Source organism: Antechinus flavipes, chromosome 3 (genome assembly GCF_016432865.1).
Source record: "Antechinus flavipes isolate AdamAnt ecotype Samford, QLD, Australia chromosome 3, AdamAnt_v2, whole genome shotgun sequence".
In the NCBI taxonomy this organism is placed as follows: Eukaryota; Metazoa; Chordata; class Mammalia; order Dasyuromorphia; family Dasyuridae; genus Antechinus; species Antechinus flavipes.
In genome coordinates, this window is record NC_067400.1 from 462355953 (window position 1) to 462379389 (window position 23437).

The window sequence follows — 23437 nt, forward strand, 5'->3', positions numbered from 1 at the left end:
TTTCTACTTTAATTCTGCTCCTTAACTGATCTTACTATTATTTAGCCTCCCTCCACCCATGGATTCCTCTCTTGTCTTCTTCCCCTATTCATTGCTTCCCCCTCTACCTATCCAACCCCCTTTATTTCTTTATATATTTTAGAGGGTATGATATATTTTTCATGGTGTGTATATGTGTATGTGTGTGTGTGTGTGTGTGTAATGTTGCCTATTTAACCCATTTCCAATGTGAGCAGTTTTTCAGAATTATGAGCCCTCTTATCCCCTCTAAAGCATTTGTATAATTTTTTTTTCAGTTACCAATAGCTGATGTCAATCTTATACATATGGTATACATTTCCATGTGACAAACAAAAACAATTAGTTCCTGTTAAGTTCCTTGAAATTAATCTTGGATATTGAAGCTTATATGTTAATTTTTTTATTGAGGTCAGGTTTGGTTGAAAAAAAAATCCTGAAAATCTGCAAGTTCACTTAATATCCATTTTTTTTCATTGAATATTATGGATAATTTTGCTGGAGATATTTTTGACTGTCAGTATTTACTTTTATTGCCAATATATATGATTCCAGGACCTGTGCTTGTTTATTGGGGCTGCTAATAGGTCATGTATGATTCAAATTTAGCCTCCAGCATTATTAATTTTTTTTCCATTTCTTACAAAATTTTCTCCTTCTTCTGAATGTTTCAAAATTTGGCAATAATTGTCTTATGTATTTTCCACAAAGGATTTTGTTTGAGGTGGTGATGGGTAATTTTTTTCTATTTCTAATTTCCCTTCCTGTTCTAGTATTCCAGGACAATTTTTTAGATTATTTCTTGAATTATTGTGTCAAGGTATTTTTTTATTTGTTTTTTGGTCACAGCTTTCACATAGTCTAACTATTCTTATATTTTCTCTTCTTAATGTATTCTCTAGGTCTATTGTTTTTCTTATGTTACATAATCTGTTCTAGTTTGTCATTCTTTATATTTTGTTTTGCTATTTCTTGGTCTTTTGTAACTTCATTGTTTTCCTTTTGTCCAATTCTAATTTTCAGAGTTATTTTCACTTTTAAGACTCTAACTCATTTTCTAGTTGGATAACTTTTTTTCATGCTCTTATTTTTCTCTAAATGGCTTTTATTTTTAAATTTCTTTTCTTCAAGATCTCTACTTTAATTCTGCTCCTTAACTTGCCTCCCCTCACCCATGGATCCCTCTCTTACGTAAGAGAAATGAAAAATATAGCACACCCTCCAAAATATATAAAGAAATAAAGGGGAATGGATAGGTAGAGAGGGGGAAGCAATGAATAGAGGAAGAAGACAAGAAAGGGATCCATGGGTGGAGAGGCTAAATAATAGTAAGCTAAATTAAGGAGCAGAATTAAAGTAGAAAAATTACACTTTGCTTCCCCCTCCACCTATCCCTCCCCTTTATTTCTTTATATATTTTGGAGGGTGCTATACTTTTTATGGTGTGTGTGTGTGTGTGTGTGTGTGTGTGGCACCAGTTGATTTTTAAATTCTTTTTTGAATCCTTCTATAAATTCTCTCTGGGCAAGGAGCCATTTAATGTTGCCCTTTGGAGAAGAAGCTTTTTTTACTTCAGTGTCCTCCTCTGAAATCAAGCCTTAAGTCTTCGCTGTTCCTATAGTAAATTTCTATGCTTGGGTTCTTTCTTTTTTGCTGGTGCATTTTTTTTTAATGAAAAATATTAGTGTAAGTACTTCAAATTGTGGGATGGGGGTATGAGGCTTCTAGTGTCACTTCAGGTCTCCCCTCTCACTTGGAACTCCAAAACAAGAACTCCTCCTTCCTGCAAGTGCCCATAGTCAGCAACATCTCTGCCCCACTTCTTCCACATGTGCTGGTTCCTTTCCTCCCAGGGCTGATTCTGCAGCACAACTGGACCCAATGTTCCTAATCAGGGGAGGTCCTCTTTTCCTGGACTCAGACTCCTGACACCACACACACTGTGGAAGATAAAAGTTCTTATGGTTCTGGCTGAGGCTCCAGTCCATGCAGCTCTTTCCAGGGATCCCCACTTAGTATTTCTGCCAAGCTATCTGGGAGGTATTTGCACTTCACACTGGTTCATCCCTGGTCTGAGGACTTTCTTCAAATCTTCTGAAGTTGCACCAGGCAGAGTTGTGCTATTCTCTAAGTTTTTTTTTTTTTTTTGATTTTTCAACAGTCTATATTCTCCCTGAGGAGCGAATTTATTCTGTTTATGGGGAAATCTGGAAAGCTTAAAGTTTACTAACCTACTGCACCATCTTACCAACATCCTCTCTATATATTAATTTTCAAATGGCTATTCAATTGTTAGGACATAAATACTTATTAAATTCTTTGGATCAAACTACATAATAAGTGGAACTGTTCTGTATTTCTTTTGGCCTTGGAAACTGAAAAATTACTAAAAGAGTGAGGATGCTGTGAATCAAGAACATCTGGTAATATCTATATTACTCAAGACTCCGTTCAAGGACAACTTTCTGAAGGAATCCTTTCCTGATCTTCCTAACTGTTAATGCCCCTCATCCCTAAACTACCTTGTATGTAGTTGGTATAGAATTTGTATGAATGCTATAGTTTTGTCATGGAATATATAGTCCTTGAGACCAAAGTCTGTTTCATTTTGGCTTTTCTACCCCAGTATCTAAAACAATGACTAACACTTAATAGGCATTTAATTGGTGCTTGTTTATTAATTGGTTGACTGAAATAAAGAGTATATGAATGAGAAAGGCAGATCCTGGCACAAAAACATATTTAATCTTTCCTATGTTAACTACTACATCCATTTCTTAGTGAACTAATTCTCATAAGGTTACTTTCTTTTCCAGGCCAGGATGATACAATATTCTTAACAAGTTAGCCAAACAATAACAATTGACACACAGATAGAGACAGAGGGAGAGAGGGAGAAGAGAATGAGAAAGACTCTGCATGTGTGTGTGTGTGTGTGTGTATGTGTGTGTGTGTGTGTGTGTGTGTGTGTGTGTGTGTGTGCATTAGCTGGGACATGAAAAAGGAAAAACATAGAACTATATTAGACAGAACAAATATAGGATTCCTGTCTTAATTTATACATATTCCAAAGAACAAAAGAGAACATAGACAAATGTTTAGGTGAAGAGAAATTATATATATATGTGTGTGTGTGTGTGTGTGTGTGTGTGTGTGTGTGTGTGTATGTCTTTAGAGACAGAGAGACAGACAGAGACAGAGGGAAGGAGAGAGGGAGAGGAATAGAGAAGGAGAGAGAGGGTGAAGCAGAGAGGTGGAGAAAGGGAGAGAGACTGAGAGAGGGAAAGACATAGCAAGAGATACCAAAAGAGAAATTGAGACACATAGAGATAGAGACAGAGAGATAAACATACCCAGAATCAGAGAAAGAGAAACAGAGAGACACAAAGAGACACAGACAGAGAGAGAAAAAAAATAAGGAAAATCGTTAATCCTTTTATACCACATGCAGTCAATTTACAGGCTGGCATGAAATACAGGCCCAAGTTCAAATAGGCTTCTGGGTTAAGCTGTGTTGAATCTCTGAACAATGAATGATTGAGATGTCATGCATATGATGGACAGCTTGTCTGCACCTGACCTCTAAGATGATTTCACTGTGGATAATATCATTCCCCAAGTACTGTCCTTGAACATGTCATGCAGAAGAAGTATGTGATGTGTCTATCAAAGAAATATCTACTTTTGATGCACATGCTCTAATCTAGCCCAAACCTGACTTTGTGAAAAATGAACAGGGGACCTGCATGATCATGGCAACACTATTCAGCTCTGAGTCTTCAGCAAAAAAAAAAAAAAAAAGAGGTATGAGCCAGAGTTCCTGCCATCAATCCCTCCTTCCCAATAAACCAAAAATTGAGCTATTTTCTTTGGAAAATCAGCTTGTTCTGTTGGGGGTTGCCATCTCCAAAGAAAGTGAGATATTATACTTAAATCATTAGATGGAAACTCTGGAAGTCTTTATTCACATTTAAGGTGAATAGAATTTTCTCTTGAAGATACAAAGAGAAAGGCAAGGAGGGTTCTTCCAAATATTGGAGGCACTCCCTCACCAATAAGACAAACTTATGAAAGGTAATAATGGTTATACAGAATAAATAGAAATGGATAGGTCGCTATCCACATTGTTGGAGGAGATGCCAAAAATCCATGAAATGGTCAATTCAATTAAGTATTGAATTTTTTATAGTATTCTTTTTAGGTACTTAGGGAGATTAAATATAGTCCCTGCCTCATATAGCATGCAATTTAGTGAGAGAGAACAACACATACACAAATATCTATAATGCTTATTTTTGTTTCAATAAGCTTTCACTATACTTATCCACATTTTGGGGAATTATTTTAGTATTTCCTCCATCAGAAGGGTGAAACACTTGGCAGGCTGGTCCTACAAAGAGAGGAATTAGAGTAAGGGGGTAGATACAGCACAAAACATGCCTGAATGAGGTCAGGAACTAATTAAACTATAATTTATAAATATTTATCATAAGAAATAAAAATACAATAAAATTTATATGATGTGAAGTACAGGCTAGCTCCTTGGAGGGAGGGAGAGCTTCAGTGTCATCCAGAGTCAGGATAAATTAAAGTCCTTGGTCTTTAGGGAGAGAAATGAAGGAGACAGACAGACTGGCACAAGGCTTGCCAAAGATGTATCCTGGATTCTTGAATCCAAAGCCACCAGCCTCTCTCCTCCTCATCCTGCCACAAAGTGACTCTGCCCTCTGTCCCCCTGCCCTCCCAATCCTTGCCTATGATTATCTTCATACCAAATTCAGCAAGCACCAACAGTGAGAACCATTTATCCAAACATATGCTAATAGATACATGCATACATACATGCATAGATAAAATATACGTTATATATAATGCTAATATGCATTATATATACATATATATATATATATATACATGGATGTATATATGTGTATATATGTATATACATATATAGGCATATGTATATATACACATGTGGACATAGGTATATGTACACATGTATATATGTATGTATGTCCAATAAGTAGTGGGGTACATGGGGCTAAAAATTATGGGAGGAACTGGAGCTAAAGATATAGTTCTATTAATAATCTGAATCATTAAAACTTCTGGAAAATATGAGATAATTAAAAAATAATTTGTAAAAACAGACAGGCAGCTTTGAGGAATACAAACATTTAGGGATCTGATATTCATCCATACCAGCAAAGGAGAAAAGAAGTAGTGGTCAAGAAGATTAGAGATCAATAAAAGTGTAAGTAAATTTCAGAGAAGGGATTATACAAAAATTGATCAATAGTGGCAAATGAAGTAGAGATCAAGAAAGATACAGACTGAGAAGAGACTATCAGACTGGCAAATAGGAGAGATCTAGAAATTTTGGAGAGGATAGTACCATCTGATTAATGGGGTTATAATCCAGATTGTAAAGAGATGATTAATGCAAGAGAAGAGAGCAGTTTCACTAAAAAAAAGGAAATAGAAAAACAGGAAATAGCTTGAGGTATACTAAAAGCTTTTTAAGGGCAATGATGACTCAGTCTGGGAAGTGCATATATAGTTTAAAATTTGGAGATAAATGGGATAATTGAGGGGGCAATCTTCTAGAGAATATGGAGGATATAGGAAAGAAATTCTTATGGAGGGGTTGGCATTTCTAAATAAAAGAGCTAATTTATTATCAGAGATTGGACCAAGATTGGTAGGTGATACCAAAGTGGATGATGAGGAGAAGAAGAAAAAAGGGAGATCAACATCTACCTCCTTTTAAGGTATTATAGAAATATGTTCTTGTTCTTTGTTTTTCTCTATAGGCATCACAAAATGAAATCTTGCCTGCTGATCCCCTCTGACTTAAAAACAACAATAACAACAATGCTGAAATAATCATAAGACTTTTTGAAGAAGTAGATAGTGAGGAGTGTTATTATAATTTTTTTTCTTGCAGTTTGGGATGTTATGAGTCTAATAAAAACAGAATAATTCACCCCTTACTGTAGACCGGCTGCAAAGACTCCTTAAAATAGTTCTATTCCTTAATATCCTTAAAAGCTAATGGCATGTGTTTCTTGATGGATGTAGCTAAATATTCACTTGTATTTGTTAAGAAATTGATAAGTTATGTCCATAGATGGCTTTTGGTTCAGTAACTATGGAAAACTCAGTGGCTAATGGAATGTAGCCATCTCAGAAAGAAAAATAAACTTCAAAGTCTTGTTAGAAGTCACATTAAATTTAATGAAATTTCAAGATCATGGAATTATCGGAAATATGTATTTTTGTGTATATTAGGAATATATGTATATATGTGTGTATATATATGTATATATACATGCATGTATATTTGTGGGGAAGGCTTTATGCAAGGTATCCCCAAAAGATAGTGTAAAGTTTTGGAAACAAGAATAAATATGCAAATATCTTCTCAATACCTAGGAGTATAACAATACATCCCTGCACAACCTCATACCTCCGAAAGGAAGGATATGGTATTCACAACTTAGCTTAGTTCCTACATAACTCCCTCCCACCAAATTCAAGTTCAAAGCTCCCTTTGGGTTTAAGTTCTAGGTACTCTGACTTCTCAAGTTTTTTCCCACTGGTCTGGCTAGGTGCACATCTGGTCTGGATTCCTTACTCCAAGCTTGTCATGACTTAATTCCAGGTTCCATGGATATTCTACTACCTAAAACTATAGTGAGCAAATAAAACAGCATAAAACAAGATTTCATGCCTATTTCTCAGCATTACAGAATAGAGGAGTACCATTTCCCCTTCTAAACAGCGAAAAAGAACAAGGACTCTTTTCTAAGTCAGCACTTTTAAAAATCCTTTTTCAGCTACATAATTAATTTATAGTGGCTAATGCTACCCACATGATAGAGTAACACCAGTCTTTTTCCAAAGGTTGGTCCCTGACTTTTCTTAGGAAGGTACCTTCATGGTAGATGATCTGAATTTCTGCAAGCCTATTACTTACATGCCTTCACACATACATGCAGATATTAATATACATACATATATGTTTGTAAATATATCCACAAGTCTTCATGCTAGGTGATCTGAGCATGCATAAAATCTAGATAGATAAATAAGTAGGCAAGTAGACATAGATCCATAAGCCATGGTCTAAGGAACAGATGCTTCTGGATGAGAGTTAACCTCTAAGAAAATACTGTGTGACAGTTAATTAGCATTCCTCTTATAAGATAATAGGATTTAGAAATGTAAGGGACATTAAAGATCTTAAATTTAACTTTGACCTCATAACCTAAATTATTGATAATAATTGCACCTGTAATTTCATTGTTATAAGAATCCTCCTGTGAAGGAACTCCCACTGCCAATGTTGTCAGCAACTTCTATGCAATCTATAATAGAGTGCTGAGAAGTTGAATGACTTGCAGAGAGTCACAAAACTAGTAAATATCTGAGGTCAGATGTGAACTTGTCTTCCTGACTCTAGGACATGGACCCATTTCACTGTATCAACTATTAGCTATGAAAAAAAAAAACTCTTTAAAACAAACATAAACTTTACTCTTTCCTGAATCCTTTAAAATGTGCTTCTTTGAGATCTAGGATACATGTTAAATTATTTCATACTTTTCTATACTTCTTTATCACAAATTATATGATGGAATGATCACTCCCTTGAAAGCTTCACATTATTTCTGCTTCAGAAAGTAGCACCTCCTTTTTGGGAAGAATTATGTCAGAACAAAGTTTGCTGTGTTCATTTCACCAACCTGTGAAGGATGAAATTATTATTTTGTCAAATCAAGAAATAATTACCTCACCTGCTGTGGGAAAAGTAGCTTCATAAAATGGCTAGATCATTACCATAGCAAGTCTTTGTGCCTGGGTTATGACATAAAATTTCTCATATGTTTGCTTTCTTTTTATATGTTATTCAGTATATTCCTCTGACAATTTCACATCTGTTTCTGCCTCAGTTGATCTTCACCCCTTGTTAACCTTTCTTCTTTTATTTCCTGGACTTTTTGTTATGAATATATCTTGTTGTGATACCATTATTTATTTATCTTCTACTCACCTCCTGAATTATGGTGTCTCATTTTTAAAGCATGTCCTTCCTTTTACAGCCAGTGTTCCAGTAATGAATGTCATCCTATCAAATTATAAGATATTGCTTTGTTTTCCAGTTATTTCAGTCATGCCCAACTCTTCTTGATGTAATTTGGAGTTTGCTTGGCAAAGATGCTGGAATGGTTTATCGTTTCCTTTTCTAGCTCATTTTACACATGAAAAAACTGAGGCAAACATGGTAAAGTGACATGCCCAGGATCATACAGATAGTCTCTGAGGCTGCATCAACTCAGATTTTCTTGACTCCAGGAGCTCCATGTACTGTGCCACCTAATGATTATGAGGTCTTATTTGCTTTTTTATATTAAGATCTAAAGTTCATGTAGCTCATTATCTATACTAAGTGTATTTGCATATAGCTATCAGTCCGTGACTTGAATTACTTCATTATTCCCTCATTTTACTAAATTGTATTTATGCCTTATGGCAAATAGCTTAATGGATATATATTCACATATACAAATACACATGCATACTTGTGCAAAAGCACATAACACACACTTATATACACATATACATATATTTATATACATAGTTTTTAATTGCTCTTCCCAGTCTGAAATTCTTTTCATTAGATATGTAAGAATCTAGACAAATATATCCTAGTTGACCTTTAAGTGTATTTTGTTTTTGGCCAAGAATAAATAAATAATATCTTTTAATATATGGTTCAGAAGTTTAAATCCTATTCTCAGACATAATCATTTTAACTAGATTTTCCTTCCCCAAGTATTCCTTTGCTTTATGAATACTTTGCCTTTAATGGAAATTTTTTTTCTTAAATCTTCCATTTCTTAGATAAGCCTTTGTAATTTTTAACAATGAATTCTGGATGTCTTCTGTTAATATAATTTCTAGCTATGTAAATGATTACACTTCAGTAGCTGTCATCCGGTATGACAAATTTTTGGAAAATTTTGTCTCATGTCTTTTTTGAATACATATCATAGGAAGCAATCACTCCTTTGTGTTTTTATATCTGGTTAAGAAACCTCACTAGATGATCTTTCACCTTTAGTTCTACAGCATCTTTCTTTAGAATACAAGAATTTGCTTCTTTTTCAGGAAGAGTATTTCTTTCATTATTTAAAGACAATATTTGTGTCTTCTCTAATTCAGTATAGACAATTACAGTTCCTTTAACTAATACTTGTAAGGCATAGTTTCTACTCACCTCAAGCGATGGAAGAGAGTGAACTTCAAATTCAGAACTTTGGGAGAGAAAAAACATGAATGAGTAAATATGAGATCAGGACAACTCACAATTCTGCACTGTGTATGATAAAGAACACCAGCTTAAATAATTCAAGGACATTTCTCTGTAAAAAACAGAAAGGAATTTTAAGATCTTGAGAGAAAGGTCCTGATTAGTCAGGACAAATGAACTCCCGTTTTAAGTCATAATGAAGAAGAACTTCTAACCTAACCGGATCTTTAGGATTACTAAATTACCTAATATGGGAGTTTCAATGCCAAGATAGCTCCAACTTAGTCTCACTAAGAAAAGGTCACACTTCTTGTAAACCACATAATTTCTGGAGAAAGAAACCTGACCCTAGGGCCCAGCTGAACTTCACTCAATCTTTAGAACACTGTCTCTATCCTGTGAGTCAGTTTTCACAATTCACTTCATTCAATTTCCCTCTCTTTCATCATTTGAAAGCTTCTCATACCAAAGATTATACATCTCTTCAACTCCTTGATGGACTTTACTTTTGGAGTCTGATCTATCCTTCCGGGCTCCAATTCCTATCCTTGTCTCTTGAGCACCATCGATCTCACTAATCCCATGACTGTACCTTCAATCTTAATGATTTTGCAGTTTTCTGAACCATATTAGTAATAAGTTGCATTGTACAGGGGGCACATAACTCCACTGAGGGTTATTAGGAGAAACCATAAAGCCTATCTCCAAACCAAGACCATCAAGAGGTGTTAAAAGGGGAGTTTGAATCAGAACACATGCTAAATTTCTGATGTCTTTAGTTATATCTTTTTACCAATGCAACAGTCAGTATTTTCTCCTGGAAACAAAAAACTTTTCTCATGGAAATATTAACTATGAAATTACCCAGGCAGTTTTTTTCCTTGCCCTTCATTCTAATAATTTTGGATAATACAGATTGGGAATAGGAGGATCCCACCAAATACTGTGAGGATAGCCTTATTGATTGGAGTTTTTTTCTTGGGCTCCGGTAGCAGGGCCACCTATCATTCCAAACAGTTATGTCCCTAATAATTGGAGTAAATAATCTTTCACAAATAAAGATGCCTATCACAAAAGTCAGCTACAACAAAAATGTTAAAATAAATAGCCAAACATATATATGCACCTAGCAACATATAGATGACTAGGTCAAATACTCACTTATCTACTTTAGGATATAATGACCACATTTTCTTTTTGAATTGTGCTCATGGCTTCTATTGACCATTTCCTCTGATTATAAAAACCTGCTGTAAGAGAAAAAAGCAGGAACATGATTATAATACCATTAAATGGTGCTTTGGGCCTTGGCCTGAGAGCATATGCATGATAGCAACAATTCCACTTTTAAGCCAGACTCAGGAATAATTAGGTAGTTTCTTATTCAAAGGAGCCTACCTTAAGCATTCTTGAGGTCCTCCACAGGTTTTATAAGCCTGGTGTTCTTTAGCCTCTAGACTGCAGTCTCAGTCACCTGTAACATCTGGAAAGCTCCTTCCCACTCTGGTCCTTCCAGGACTTAGTAAGCACCTACTCTCCTGCAAACTGCAAACTCCAGAGATGTTGTCTGGGTCAGCAATCCTTGTTTCCTAAGGGCTACAAGGGGATGAGGACACTGGTAATATATAATTTCTTAAAAATTTATCCTTTGTATCAAAAGAGAGAATTCCCCTTTTTCCTCCCAAATAAAATTAACCAATCTCATATGAGGAAAGTCCCAGGTCATTTCGGGGAACCCTTCTAATTTTTTTTATAACAAAACAATAAGCAAACATTTGATCCAAGACAATTTAGTCTCAAACAACAATATAGTATTCAGTTTCTTAAGAATCTCATTCATTCTTTCCCCTTTCCCAGATGAAGAGAGATGCCCAGGTGTATGGAATTGCCACTCAATTTGCAATCCTTTCCCATTATTTCTTATAAAACCTTAAAAGTAAAATATGTTCCTTTATCAGAATCAATAATCTCTATCAATTCATCCTTAGGTACAATTTGTTCCAATGTTATTCCACTAACATGTCTTAATGCAGCAGAATTCAGGGGAAAGCTTCCACACATACCCCCTATATATTAGTTTCCTCACTAGTATCATTTCATTAAAACATAACTTTAAAATCTTGGAGCTAGGCTCCCTTCATGTGGAGGGACACCTCCTCAATACCATTCTATTTATCTTTAGACATGTTATACACCTCTCAGATAGGATTTGTTTTGCAATTATACACATTCCCATAAGCCAAATTTTGTTGCTTTTATTTCTTTGTTAAAGGAATAAATCAAGAAAAACTTAACATTAATATTCTAAATAGATTTGAATCAAATTTCACAAAATTTATGACATATCCAGCTGGGCCAACAAAATATTAAAGCATAGCTCATACAATTTTTATAAATTATCCAATACACAATTTAGGAAGCAACATAATAGCTTAAATATATATTCATCTAATTAGGAGATACAAACATGTGACCCTGTCATGTAAGTTATCTGAGAAGCAAAAAAAATTTAACTTAAAATATAATCAACTATAGATCTAAATTTCTAGTAACAATACTTAAATATTAATGCTCACATTTCTAAACTCTTTTTTATTATAGATGTTTATATATAAAACTATGCATGGATAATTTTTCAACATTGATCCTTGCAAAAACTTCTGTTTCAACTTTTCCCTTCCTTCCCTCCTCCCCCTTCCCTATACGGCAGGTAGTCCCATACTTATTAAATATGTTAAAGTATATGTTAAATACAATATATGTATACATATTTATACAATTATTTTATTGCACAAGAAAGATTGGATTTATAAAGAAGATAAAAATAACCTGAGAAGAAAAAAAAACAAAAATGCAAGCAAAAAATAACAGAAAGAGTGGAAATGTTATGTTGTGGTCCATACTCATTTCCCAGTGTTCTTTCTCTGGGTGTATCTGGTTCTGTTCATTACAGATCAATTGGAACTGATTTGGATCCTCTCAATGTTGAAGAGAGCCATGTCCATCAGAATTGATCATCATGTAGTATTGTTGTTGAAATGTATAATGATCCTGATTCTGCTCATTTCACTTAATATCAGTCCAAGCCTTTCTGTATTCATCCTGCTGGTCATTTCTTACAGAACAATAATATTCCATAACATTCATATAACACAATTTATTCAGCCATTCTCCAATTGGTGGGCATCCCTTCAATTTCCAGTTTTTAACCTCTATAAAAAGAGCTAACACAAACATTTTTGCACATACAAGTCCCTTTCCCTTCTTTAATGTCTCTTTGGGATATAATCCCAGTAGTAACACTGCTAGATCAAAGGGTATGCACAATTTGAAAACTTTTTGAGTATAGTTACAAATTGCTCTCCAGAATAATTGGATCCATTCACAATTCCACCAACAATGCATCAGTGTCCCAGTTTTCCCATATCCCCTCCAACATTCAGCATTATCTTTTCCCATCATCTTAGCCAAACTGACAGGTGTGTAGTGGTATCTCAGAGTTTTCTTACTTTACATTTCTCTGATCAACAATGATTTGGAACACCTTTTCATATGACTAGAAATAGTTTCAATTTCTTCATCCAAAAATTGTCTGTTGATATAATATCCTTTGATCATTTATCAATTGGAGAATGGCTTGATTTCTTATAAATTAGAGTCAATTCTCTATATATTTTGGAAATGAGGCCTTTTTAAGAACCTTTTACTGTAAAAAAAAATGTTTTCCTAGTTTATTACTTCCCTTGTAATCTTGTCCGCATTAGCTTTACTTGTACAAAAGCTTTTTAACTTAATATAATCAAAATTTTCTATTTTGTGATCAATAATTTGGTCACAAATTCCTTCCTCCTCCACAGATCTGAGAAGTAAATGACTTCTTCTATGTTCTTCTAATTTATTTATAGTCTCATTCTTTATGTCTAGATTATGAAGCAATTTTGATCTTATCTTGGTGTCTGGTGTTAAGTATGGGTCAATGCCTAGTTTCTGCCATACTAATTTCCAATTTCCCCAGCAATTTTTGTCAAATAATGAATTCTTTTCCCAAAAGCTGGGGTCTTTGTGTTTACCAAATACTAGATTGCTATAGTAATTGATTATTTTGTCCTGCGAACTTAACCTATTCCACTGATCAACTAGTCTATTTCTTAGACAGTACCAAATGGTTTTGGTGACCATTGCTTTAATTATATAGTTTTAAATCAGGTATAGCTAGGCCACCTTCATTTGATTTTTTTACATTAGTTCCCTTGAAATTCTTGACCTTTTGTTCTTACAGATGAATTTTGTTGTTTTTTCTAGGTCATTAAAATAGTTTCTTAAGAGTCTGATTGGTATAGCACTAAATAAATAAATTAGTTTGGGTAATATTGTCATCTTTATTATATTCACTCGACCTATCCAGGTGCACTTAATATTGTTCCAATTGTTTAGATCTGACTTTATTTGTGTGGAAAGTGTTGTGTAGTTTTGCTTATATAGTTCCTGACTTTCCCTTGGCAGATAAATTCACAAATATTTTATGCTATCAACACTTATTTTAAATGGAATTTCTCTTTGTATCTCTTGCTGTTGAATTTTGTTAGTAATGTATAAAAATGCAGATGATTTATGTGGATTTATTTTGTGTCCTTTGCTAAGAGTGTGGATTATTTCTAATAGCTTTTTAATAGTATCTCTGGGGTTCTCTAAGCATACAATCATATCATCTGCACAGAATAATAATTTGATTTCCTAATTACCTACTCTAATTCCTTTAATTTCTTTTTCATTTGTTATTGCCAAAGCTAACATTTCTAATACAATATTGAATAGTAATGGTGAAAATGGGCAACTTGTTAAACTCCTGATTTTACTGGGTATGATTCCAGTTTATCACCATTACATATAATGCTTACTGATGGTCTTAAATAGATGCTATTGACTATTTTAAAGAAAAGTTTGTTTATTCCTATATTCGCTAGTATTTTTAATAAGAATGGATGTTGGATTTTATCAAATGCTTTATCTGAATCTATTGAGATGATCATATGATTTTTGTTAATTTGGTTATTGATATAGTCAATTATGCCAATAATTTTCCTAATATTGAACCAGCCCTGCATTCCTGGTATAAATACTACTTGGTCATGATGTTTTATCCTGGGAATGATTTTCTGTAATCTTTCTGCTAACATTTTATTTTAGATTTTAGCATCAATATTTATTAGGGAGATTGGTGTATAATTTTCTTTCTCTGTTTTCAACCTACCTGGTTTAGCTATCAGTACCACGTCTGTGTCATAAAAGGTATTTGGTAGCACTCCTTCAATCTCTATTTTTAAAAATAGTTTATATAGCATTGGAGTTAATTGTTCTTTAAATTTTTGGTAGAATTCACATGTAAATCTATCTGGTCCTGGTGATTTTTTTTTTTTAGGGAGTTGATTAATAACTTGTTCTATTTCTTTTTCTAAAATGGGATTATTTAACCAATTTACTTCTTTCTCTGTAATCTGGGCAATTTATATTTTTGAAGGTATTCTTCCATTTCATTTAAGTTATCAAATTTATTGGCATAATGTTGGGCAAAGTAAGTCCTAATTATTGCTCTAATTTTCTCTTCATTAGTGGCAAGTTCTCCCTTTTCCTTTTTAAGACTAACAATTTGATTTTCCTCTTTCCTTTTTCTAATCAAATTTACCAAGGGTTTATCTATTATATTTTGTTTTTTTTTCATAGAACCAACTCTCAGTTTTATTTATTAATTCAATAGTTTTTTTTTTTACTTTCAATCTTATTGATCTGTCCTTTTATTTTTAGAATTTCAAGTTTAGTGTTTGATTGTTTTTTTTTTATTATTTGCTTTTTTCTAATTTTTTTAGTTGTTAGCCTAATCCATTGACCTTCTCTTTCTCTGTTTTATGCAAGTAGGCCTTGCAGATAGATATACAATATAGATTCTAGAGATATAAAATTTCCCCTTATTACCACCTTGGCTGCATCCCCACACTTTTTGGTATGACGTCTCATTCTTGTCATTGTCTTGGGTGAAATTATTAATTGTGTCTAAGATTTGTTGTTTCACCCAATCATTCTTTAGGATGAAATTATTTAGTTTCAAATTACTTTTTGGTCTATTTCCTCCCTGGCTTTTTATTGAATGTAATTTTTAATGCATCATGATCTGAAAAGGATACACTTACTATTTCTGGCTTTCTGCATTTGAATTTGAGGTCTTTATGTCCTAATATATGGTCAATTTTTTGTATAGGTTTCATGAATTGCTGAGAAGAAAGTGTACGCCTTTCCGTCTCCATTTAGTTTTCTCCAAAGATCTATCATATCTAATTTTTCTAGTGTTCTATTTACCTCTTTAACTTCTTTCTTATTTATTTTGTGGTTTGATTTATCTAGTTCTGAGAGTGCAAGGTTGAGATTTCCCACTATTATTGTTTTGCTGTCTATTTTTTTCTTGCAGCTCTCTTAACTTCTTCTTTAGGAATTTAGATGCTATACCACTTGGTGCGTATATTTTTAGTATTGATATTGCTTCATTATCTATGCTACCCTTTAGCAAGATATGGTGCCCTTCCTTATCTCTTTTAATTAGATCAATTTTTCCTTTTTTTAAATCTGAGGTCAGGATGGCTAACCCTGCTTTTCTGCCTTCATCTGAAGCATAGTAGATTCTGCCTTTTACCTTTATTCCGTATATATCACTGTGCTTCAATTGTGTTTCTTGTAAAAAAACATATTATGGAATTCTGGCTTTCAGTCCAGTCTGCTATCCACCTCCGCTTTATGGGGGAGTTTACCCCATTCACATTTACAGTTAAAACTACTAATTCTGTATTTCCTGCCATCTTATTATCCCCAGATTATACATTTTTCCACCTTACTCCCCTCCCCAGTATTAGATTTATGAGCACCACTTACCTCATGCAGCCTTCCCTCTTTAGAATCCCTCTCTTCCTTTGAAGTCTCTCCCTTTTTCTTAAACCTTTCCCTTACTATTTCTGTATTCCCTTCTATTTACCCTAACCCCTCCCTTTTCATTTTTCCTCTCCCACTTTTCAATGAGGTGGAAGAAGTTTCTATGTAAACCAAATATGTCTAATATTTTCTCTGAGCCAAATCTGATGAGACTAAGATTCACACTATGTTCATCTCTCTCCCTTCATTCCCTCAGATATAATAGGTTTCCTTTGTCTCTTTGTGAGATATAGTTTCCCTCTTTTTACCTCCACTTTTCCCTTTTTTCTGGTACAATTTCCTTTCTCCCTCTAGTTCCTTTTTTATATTATAACAGTAAAACCAAATTATGCAAATACTCTTTATGTGTACCTATGACAGAAATACAGCTCTCAAAAGTTCTTTTTACCTTTCTATGCTTCTTTTGTGTCCTATATTTGATGGTCAAACATTTTGTTTAGTTCTGGTTTGTTCATCAGGAATAAATGGAATTCACCTATTTCTTTCTTTGTTTTTTTTTTTTTTCTTATTATAGCTTTTTATTTACAAGTTATATGCATGGGTGATTCTACAGCATTGACAATTGCCAAACCTTTTGTTCCAATTTTTCCCCTCCTTCCCTCCATCCCCTTCCCCAGATGGCAGGTTGACCAATACATGTTAAATATGTTAAAGTATAAATTAAATACAATATAAATATACATGTCCAAACAGTTATTTTGCTATACAAAAAGAATTGGACTTTGAAATAATGTACTATTAGCCTGTGAAGGAAAAGGCAGGCAGACAAAAATATAGAGATTGGGAATTTTATGTAATGGTTCTTAGTCATCTCCCAGAAGTTCTTTCACTGGGCATAGCTGGTTTAATTCATTACTGCTCTGTTGGAACTGATTTGGTTCATCTCATTGGTGAAGATGGCCACGTCCATCAGAATTGATCATCATATAGTATTGTTGTTGAAGTATATAATGATCTCCTGGTCTTGATCATTTCACTCAGCATCAATTCATGTAAGTCTCTCCAGGTTTTTCTGAAATCATCCTGTTGGTCATTTCTTACCAAACAATAATATTCCATAATATTCACATACCACAACTTATTCAGCCATTCTCCAATTGATGTGCATCCACTCAGTTTCCAGTTTCTGGACATTACAAAGAGGGCTGTCACAAACATTCTTGTACATACAGGTCTTTTTTTCCTTCTTTAAAATCTCTTTGGGATATAATCCCAGTAGAAACATTGCTGGATCAAAGGGTATGCACAGTTTGATAACTTTTTGAGCATAGTTCCAAATTGCTCTCCAGAATGGCTGGATGTATTCACATTTCCACCAACAATGTATTAGTGTTTCTGTTTTCCCACATCCCCTCCAACATTCCTCATTATCTTTCCCTGTCATTCTAGCCAATCTGACAGGTGTGTAGTGATATCTCAGAGTTGTCTTAATTTGCATTTCTCTGATTAACAATGACTTGGGGAATTCACCTCTTTCATTGAATGTCCATCTTCTTCCCTGGAGGAAAATGCTCTCTTTAGCTGGGTAAGTTATTCTTGGCTGCATACCAAGTTCTTTTGCCTTTCAGAATATCATGTTCCAGGCCCTTCAATCTTTTAATGTGGATGCTAAATCCTGAGTAATCCTTACTGTGGCTCTTCAGTATTTGATTTTTTTTTTTTCTGGCTGCATATAGTATTTTTTCCTTAGTATGATAGTTCTGGAATTTACCCACAATATTTCTTGGAGTTTTGATTTTGGGATCTCTTTCAGTAGGTGATTCATGAATTCTTTCAATGTCTATTTTGCCTTCTATTTCTATTTCCAGGGTCTATTTTTCATCATGATTTTCAGGGAGTCCAATAATCCTTACATTATCTCTCCTAGATCCATTTTTCCAGGTCTGTTGTTTTCCCAAGTAGTTATTTAATATATTTTTTCATTTTATTTTTGGTTTTGCTTGACTGATTCTTGGTGTCTGAAATCGGCAGCACCAGAAAGGCAGCTACTAGGGTTGCTCTGGGATCAACAACTGTGGCCGGGGTTGGGATCATGCTGAGTCATTCTGGGTGCTGGGTGGATGTGGCCAGGTCCTGAGAGACTCTAGCATTTTGGGGTTGTAGCCTTTACCCACTGTGTTTATAGCTTCTCTGCTGATCTACTGGCTTGCTGCCCCGGCAAAGTAGCCACACTGCAATAAAGTTCTCCTGGAAGATTTTATACCAGCAGAGACCACACCCCTCCACCCTCTGGTCTGCTCAGTGTGAGCTGTTTCCTGTGTCCTCACTGCCAACTTGCCTGATGGCTATGCCTGGCCTAGCCAAGTTCCATCTCTGCTTGAGAGCAAAATCAGCCCTTTTCTAGTGAATTTCGAGAATATTTTTGGTTAGTAATGTGTTATACTCCCAATATTCATGAGTTCTGACAGTCATGCACTAATTCTGAGGCTAAATATTGTTAAAATAGGTTAAGGGAAAAGAAGAGTTTAGTAAGATGTGTGTGTCCTCTACACCATCTTTGCTCTGCCTCTCCCACCCCACCATTTCTAAACTCTTGTACCAGGATGAACAAGTTTACAATTTTAGCACACCAAACCAATAGTAGTTATCCCCTACAATTTCAGAATCAGAATTTCAATTTAAACACACACACACACACACACACACACACACACACATCCCTAAATTTTAAGGTAGCAAAAAATTGTCCTTTCAAGTCTGACCACAGGTCTTTAAGAAATTGGCAGATTCTAAGTGCCTGGGGGAAGAGAGTTGGAGAAATTTAGGCCCAAGTCTTGGTCTGCTGGTCTGTGGCCCACTGGCTATCTCACTCTATATGCCAGAAATTCTAGGGAGGGGGTCCTTGTCAAAAAAATTGGGGCATCAGTTCAGACCCCAGAAGAATTCAAGTCAGCTAAGGACACCTTCCTACCCAAGATAGATTTCACAAACCTGAAAAGGCTGGAAAAAACCAGAAAGAGCAGTTTGTTTTTTCCCCCTTCAGCAGTTTCCCTCAGAAGGCTTTTAATCATATAAATTAGATCTACTTAAAACCACAATAGACTAACTCAATTTAGCTGATAGTGTCAAACTATTTAAAACTCATTCTCAAAAACCCTAGAATCTCCTTAAAAATTTTTTTTAACAATTCTATAACTTCAAACTATCACACTCTTTGATCTAGTAGTGTTTCTACTGGTTTATATCCCAGAGATCTTAAAGGAGGGAAAGGGACCCACATGTGCAAAATGTTTGTGGCAGCCCTTTTTGTAGTGACAAAAAACTGGAAACTGAGTGGATGCCCATCAGTTGGAGAATGGCTAAATAAGTTATGATATATGAATGTTATGAAATATTATTATTCTATAAAAAATGATCAGCAGGATGATTTAAGAGAGGCCTGGGGAAATTTAAAGGAACTGATGCTAATTGAAATGAGCAGAACCAAGAAATAATTGTACACGGCAACAACAAAAGTACACAAAGATCAATTCTGATGGATGAAGGTCTCTTCAACAGTGAGATGATTCAAGCAAATTCCAATAATCTTATGATGAAGAGAGCCATCTACACCCAGAGAGAGAATTGTGGGAACTGAGTGTGGACCAAAACAGCATTTTTCCCTCTTTCTATTATTGTTTGCTTACATTTTGTGTTCTTTCTCAGTTTTTTTTTTCCCCTTCTTGATCTCATTTTTCTTGTGCAGCAAGATAAGTGTATAAATATATATCCATATATTGGATTTAACATATATTTTAATATGTTATATATGTTAAATCCAATATATGCATATATATATATATATATATATATATATATATATATATATATATATATATATATATATATATATATAACATGTATTGGATTAACTGCCATCTAGGGGTAGGGGGTTGGGGGAAGGAAGGGAAAATTTGGACCACAAAATTTTGCAAGAGTCAATGTTCAAAAATTACCCATGCATATGTTTTATAAATAAAAAGTTTTAATAAATTAAAAAAAAAACAGTTCTATTAGTTATTTCTGAAGACTTAAATTGCCAAGTTCTAGGTCCACAGAAATGTCATTTTTCATTTCATTCATTTTTAAAGTGATTGTACACTGTTTTTCTAATTTCCCCAAAGTTCTCAAATTCTCTAATCCCTTTCAGTCTATGCTCTTCTCATTCAAATATACTTACACTTTCTCACTAACCTTCCTTTATACATCAAATAGACTCCAGCTGTATCAAATTATAGATGGGTTTGAAGTTCAGTTGTCTTCTAATCAAGCACCAGTATCTGAAGCCTTTTTTGTTAGCTAATTCCCTTCTTGCTGTTCCCTTCCCCCATAGTTCTGATTTTTCCAACCCTATTTTTTCACTCATCTGTTCCAATTCTTCCTTTCCAGCCCACTATTTCACTACAGCTGTGTTCTTCACTCATTTCAATGTCTCAGATCACAATCCATGGGTAATCTGTAACTCATTTTCCCCTTATAGGTTAGAAATCATGAATTCTCCTTTTCCATTTGTTATAAAACCAACACTATTTATGTAATTACCGCATAGTCTCTAACACAATTATTTTTATTTTCAACATTTTGTAGATATTAATCTTTAAATGGAAAAAAGCAAATTTGTTATATATATATTTGCTGAAGGAACAAAATGCACTTCAATTTCATCCATTTCTCAGTCTTCTAACAATCCTTTTACCATCCTGTTTTTTTTTTTATAATTGTTTTTTACACCTTCATTTTAAGTTTTTAGTGCATAAAATGCTTCCATTGCTTATTCTAGGCACAAAATTTTTTTTCACATAACAAAAGAAACATAACCTTATAACTCTCATAAGGGAATTTAAGTATTTTTATTTATACAAAAGTTTGTTTTATATACCTTCTGATAATCAAACCATTCAATCAAGAATGGTTCTTCTTTACCAGTGTTTCTTAGCAGTTTTTAAACAAATAAAAATAATTGTTCCATCTAGAACTGTTGTTCCTATCCAAACTGTTGATCTATGAAAGAAGTATTACCTTAATTTTTCTCAGGATGATTTATTGTTTTTTCTTTGTGTAAAATACAATTTGGATTCTCTTCATCAATCTACAACGCATATAGTATATCATAATACCAAAGGGAGTACTACTTTCTTTCCACTTGCAGTAGCTGATTCATTTCTACCTTAGACTCAGAGACCAGATTCAGTCCTGTATAGAGGTAGAGTAGAAAACCATGGTATGGTTTCTTTGAGATTTTTCAGTAGGATTATATTTGGGATAGAGTCAAGATGTCGAGTAAAAGAAGCACTTAGCTGAGCTCTCTCACAACATTCTCCTTTAAATGACTTTCAAATAATGCCTCAAATTAATTTCTGGAGTAGTGGTGGGAGGAGAGGAGGAAGAACAATAAAATTGTTTTAGGTAAAGACTAATAGGAGGTCAGAAAGACAGATCTAAGAGATCTGTAGTGAAATGAAGCCCATGTGGATGAAATATCATAAGAAGAATCAAATGGTTGCTACAGAAGTAGCAGCAGGATGTCAGAGATGGTAAGTGGACCTGGCAATGGGTTAGATAGAGATTGCAGGAACTCTTAAGATAGCCAGAATATAAGATGAGTTGCTGTTTGGCAATTCCATTGTTTATATCTATTTCTCATTCATAGTTCAGGAGCAAAGAGGACCACTTTTGGTTAAGAAGGAGTAGTAGTTCTAATGAATAATATCATTTTTGGTAACTAGGGATCTGAACTTAAAGAACAACCTTACTTCCAGTCTTAAGTCTTAAGATAAGTAGTCCTTTCTGAATAAGGAAAACAAAGAACATACTGTTTAAATCATCTTATATTATATCCCCTTGGAATCACCAAAAACTTAAAACCCCAAGAACTAGCTCTGAAAATAGCAGTCTGAAAAAGCTTAAAACTTGAGACAGTGCCCTTCCCCATAATATGCTGGGAATAGAATCCACCTTCAACATAAAGTTTAGAATGATAATAATAATAATAAAAAGGAGAAGAAGAAGAAGAAGAAGAAGAAGAAGAAGAAGAAGAAGAATTGGAACAGATGAGCATACAAGAAAAAAAGAACCTGACCATAAAATCTACAATGGGGTTAGGGAAGATGGCCACAAACTTAGAAGGAGACAATAAAATAAAAACTGCTAAAGACAAAAGTTCAAAGGTGGAAAAAATGTTGAACATAAACTTAATAAGAATTTCTGCAAGAGCTAAAAAAAAAAACTTTCAGAATTAATTAGAAATGGTAGAGAAAAACTAGGTAAAGAAATGAAAGCAAAGAAAAATATGAAAGAAAAAAACAATTGACAGCTTGATAAGAGGCACAAAATAATATAAAATTGAGAAATCAAATTGGCCAAATGGAAAAAACAGGTACTGTCAATCATCAACTTACCTGAGGGTAACATTCCTCCAAAATGGAGCAAAAGTAAAAATTGTCAATTTTGATACATTGAAGACATGAGATATAGGTGATTTGGTTCATATAACCACCAAAAGCTATATTTCACTAGAAATGACTGGAAATTCTTTATTCCATATAATTCTTCATAACAAAAATTAATTCTGATAATATGAATGGTTCCTAACAGACTAACAATAAAATGGCCAATCAAATACAGAGGGGATATGAGGAAAGGGATGAAGAGGGGTGAAAAGGGCAGAAGATTCCAAGTGATCATGTTGCCCATTGAAAAGCACATTTTGCAGGGTGAGTCATCAGCCCTGAGTTCAACTCTTCATAGGCATGATGCTAGTAGTGTTACAGCTGCTCTACCACTAAGTCATTATGGCAATGATTTTCCAGGAGTCTGGCAGCATGGATAGTGGAAGAAGCAGGATAGTCACACAGCCACATGAACATAAGCCAGAAGACACAAGGTAGTCACCATATCATTTACCCAGAAACTTAGCCACTATACTGTTTGTTTGTTTTTTTGTTTTGTTTTGTTTTGTTTTTGTTTTTGAATCTCTAATTGTGAATTTGAGGGATTACTTTAATAATTCTGAAGTGAACACTTTTATTAACACATTTTTCTCTGTTTTGTGGATATAAACTTGCTACTCCACATAACCATGAAACTAAAAATAAGGTTACTAATAAAAAAAATCATATGAATGTTTAAAGTCATGAAAGTGTGAATGTT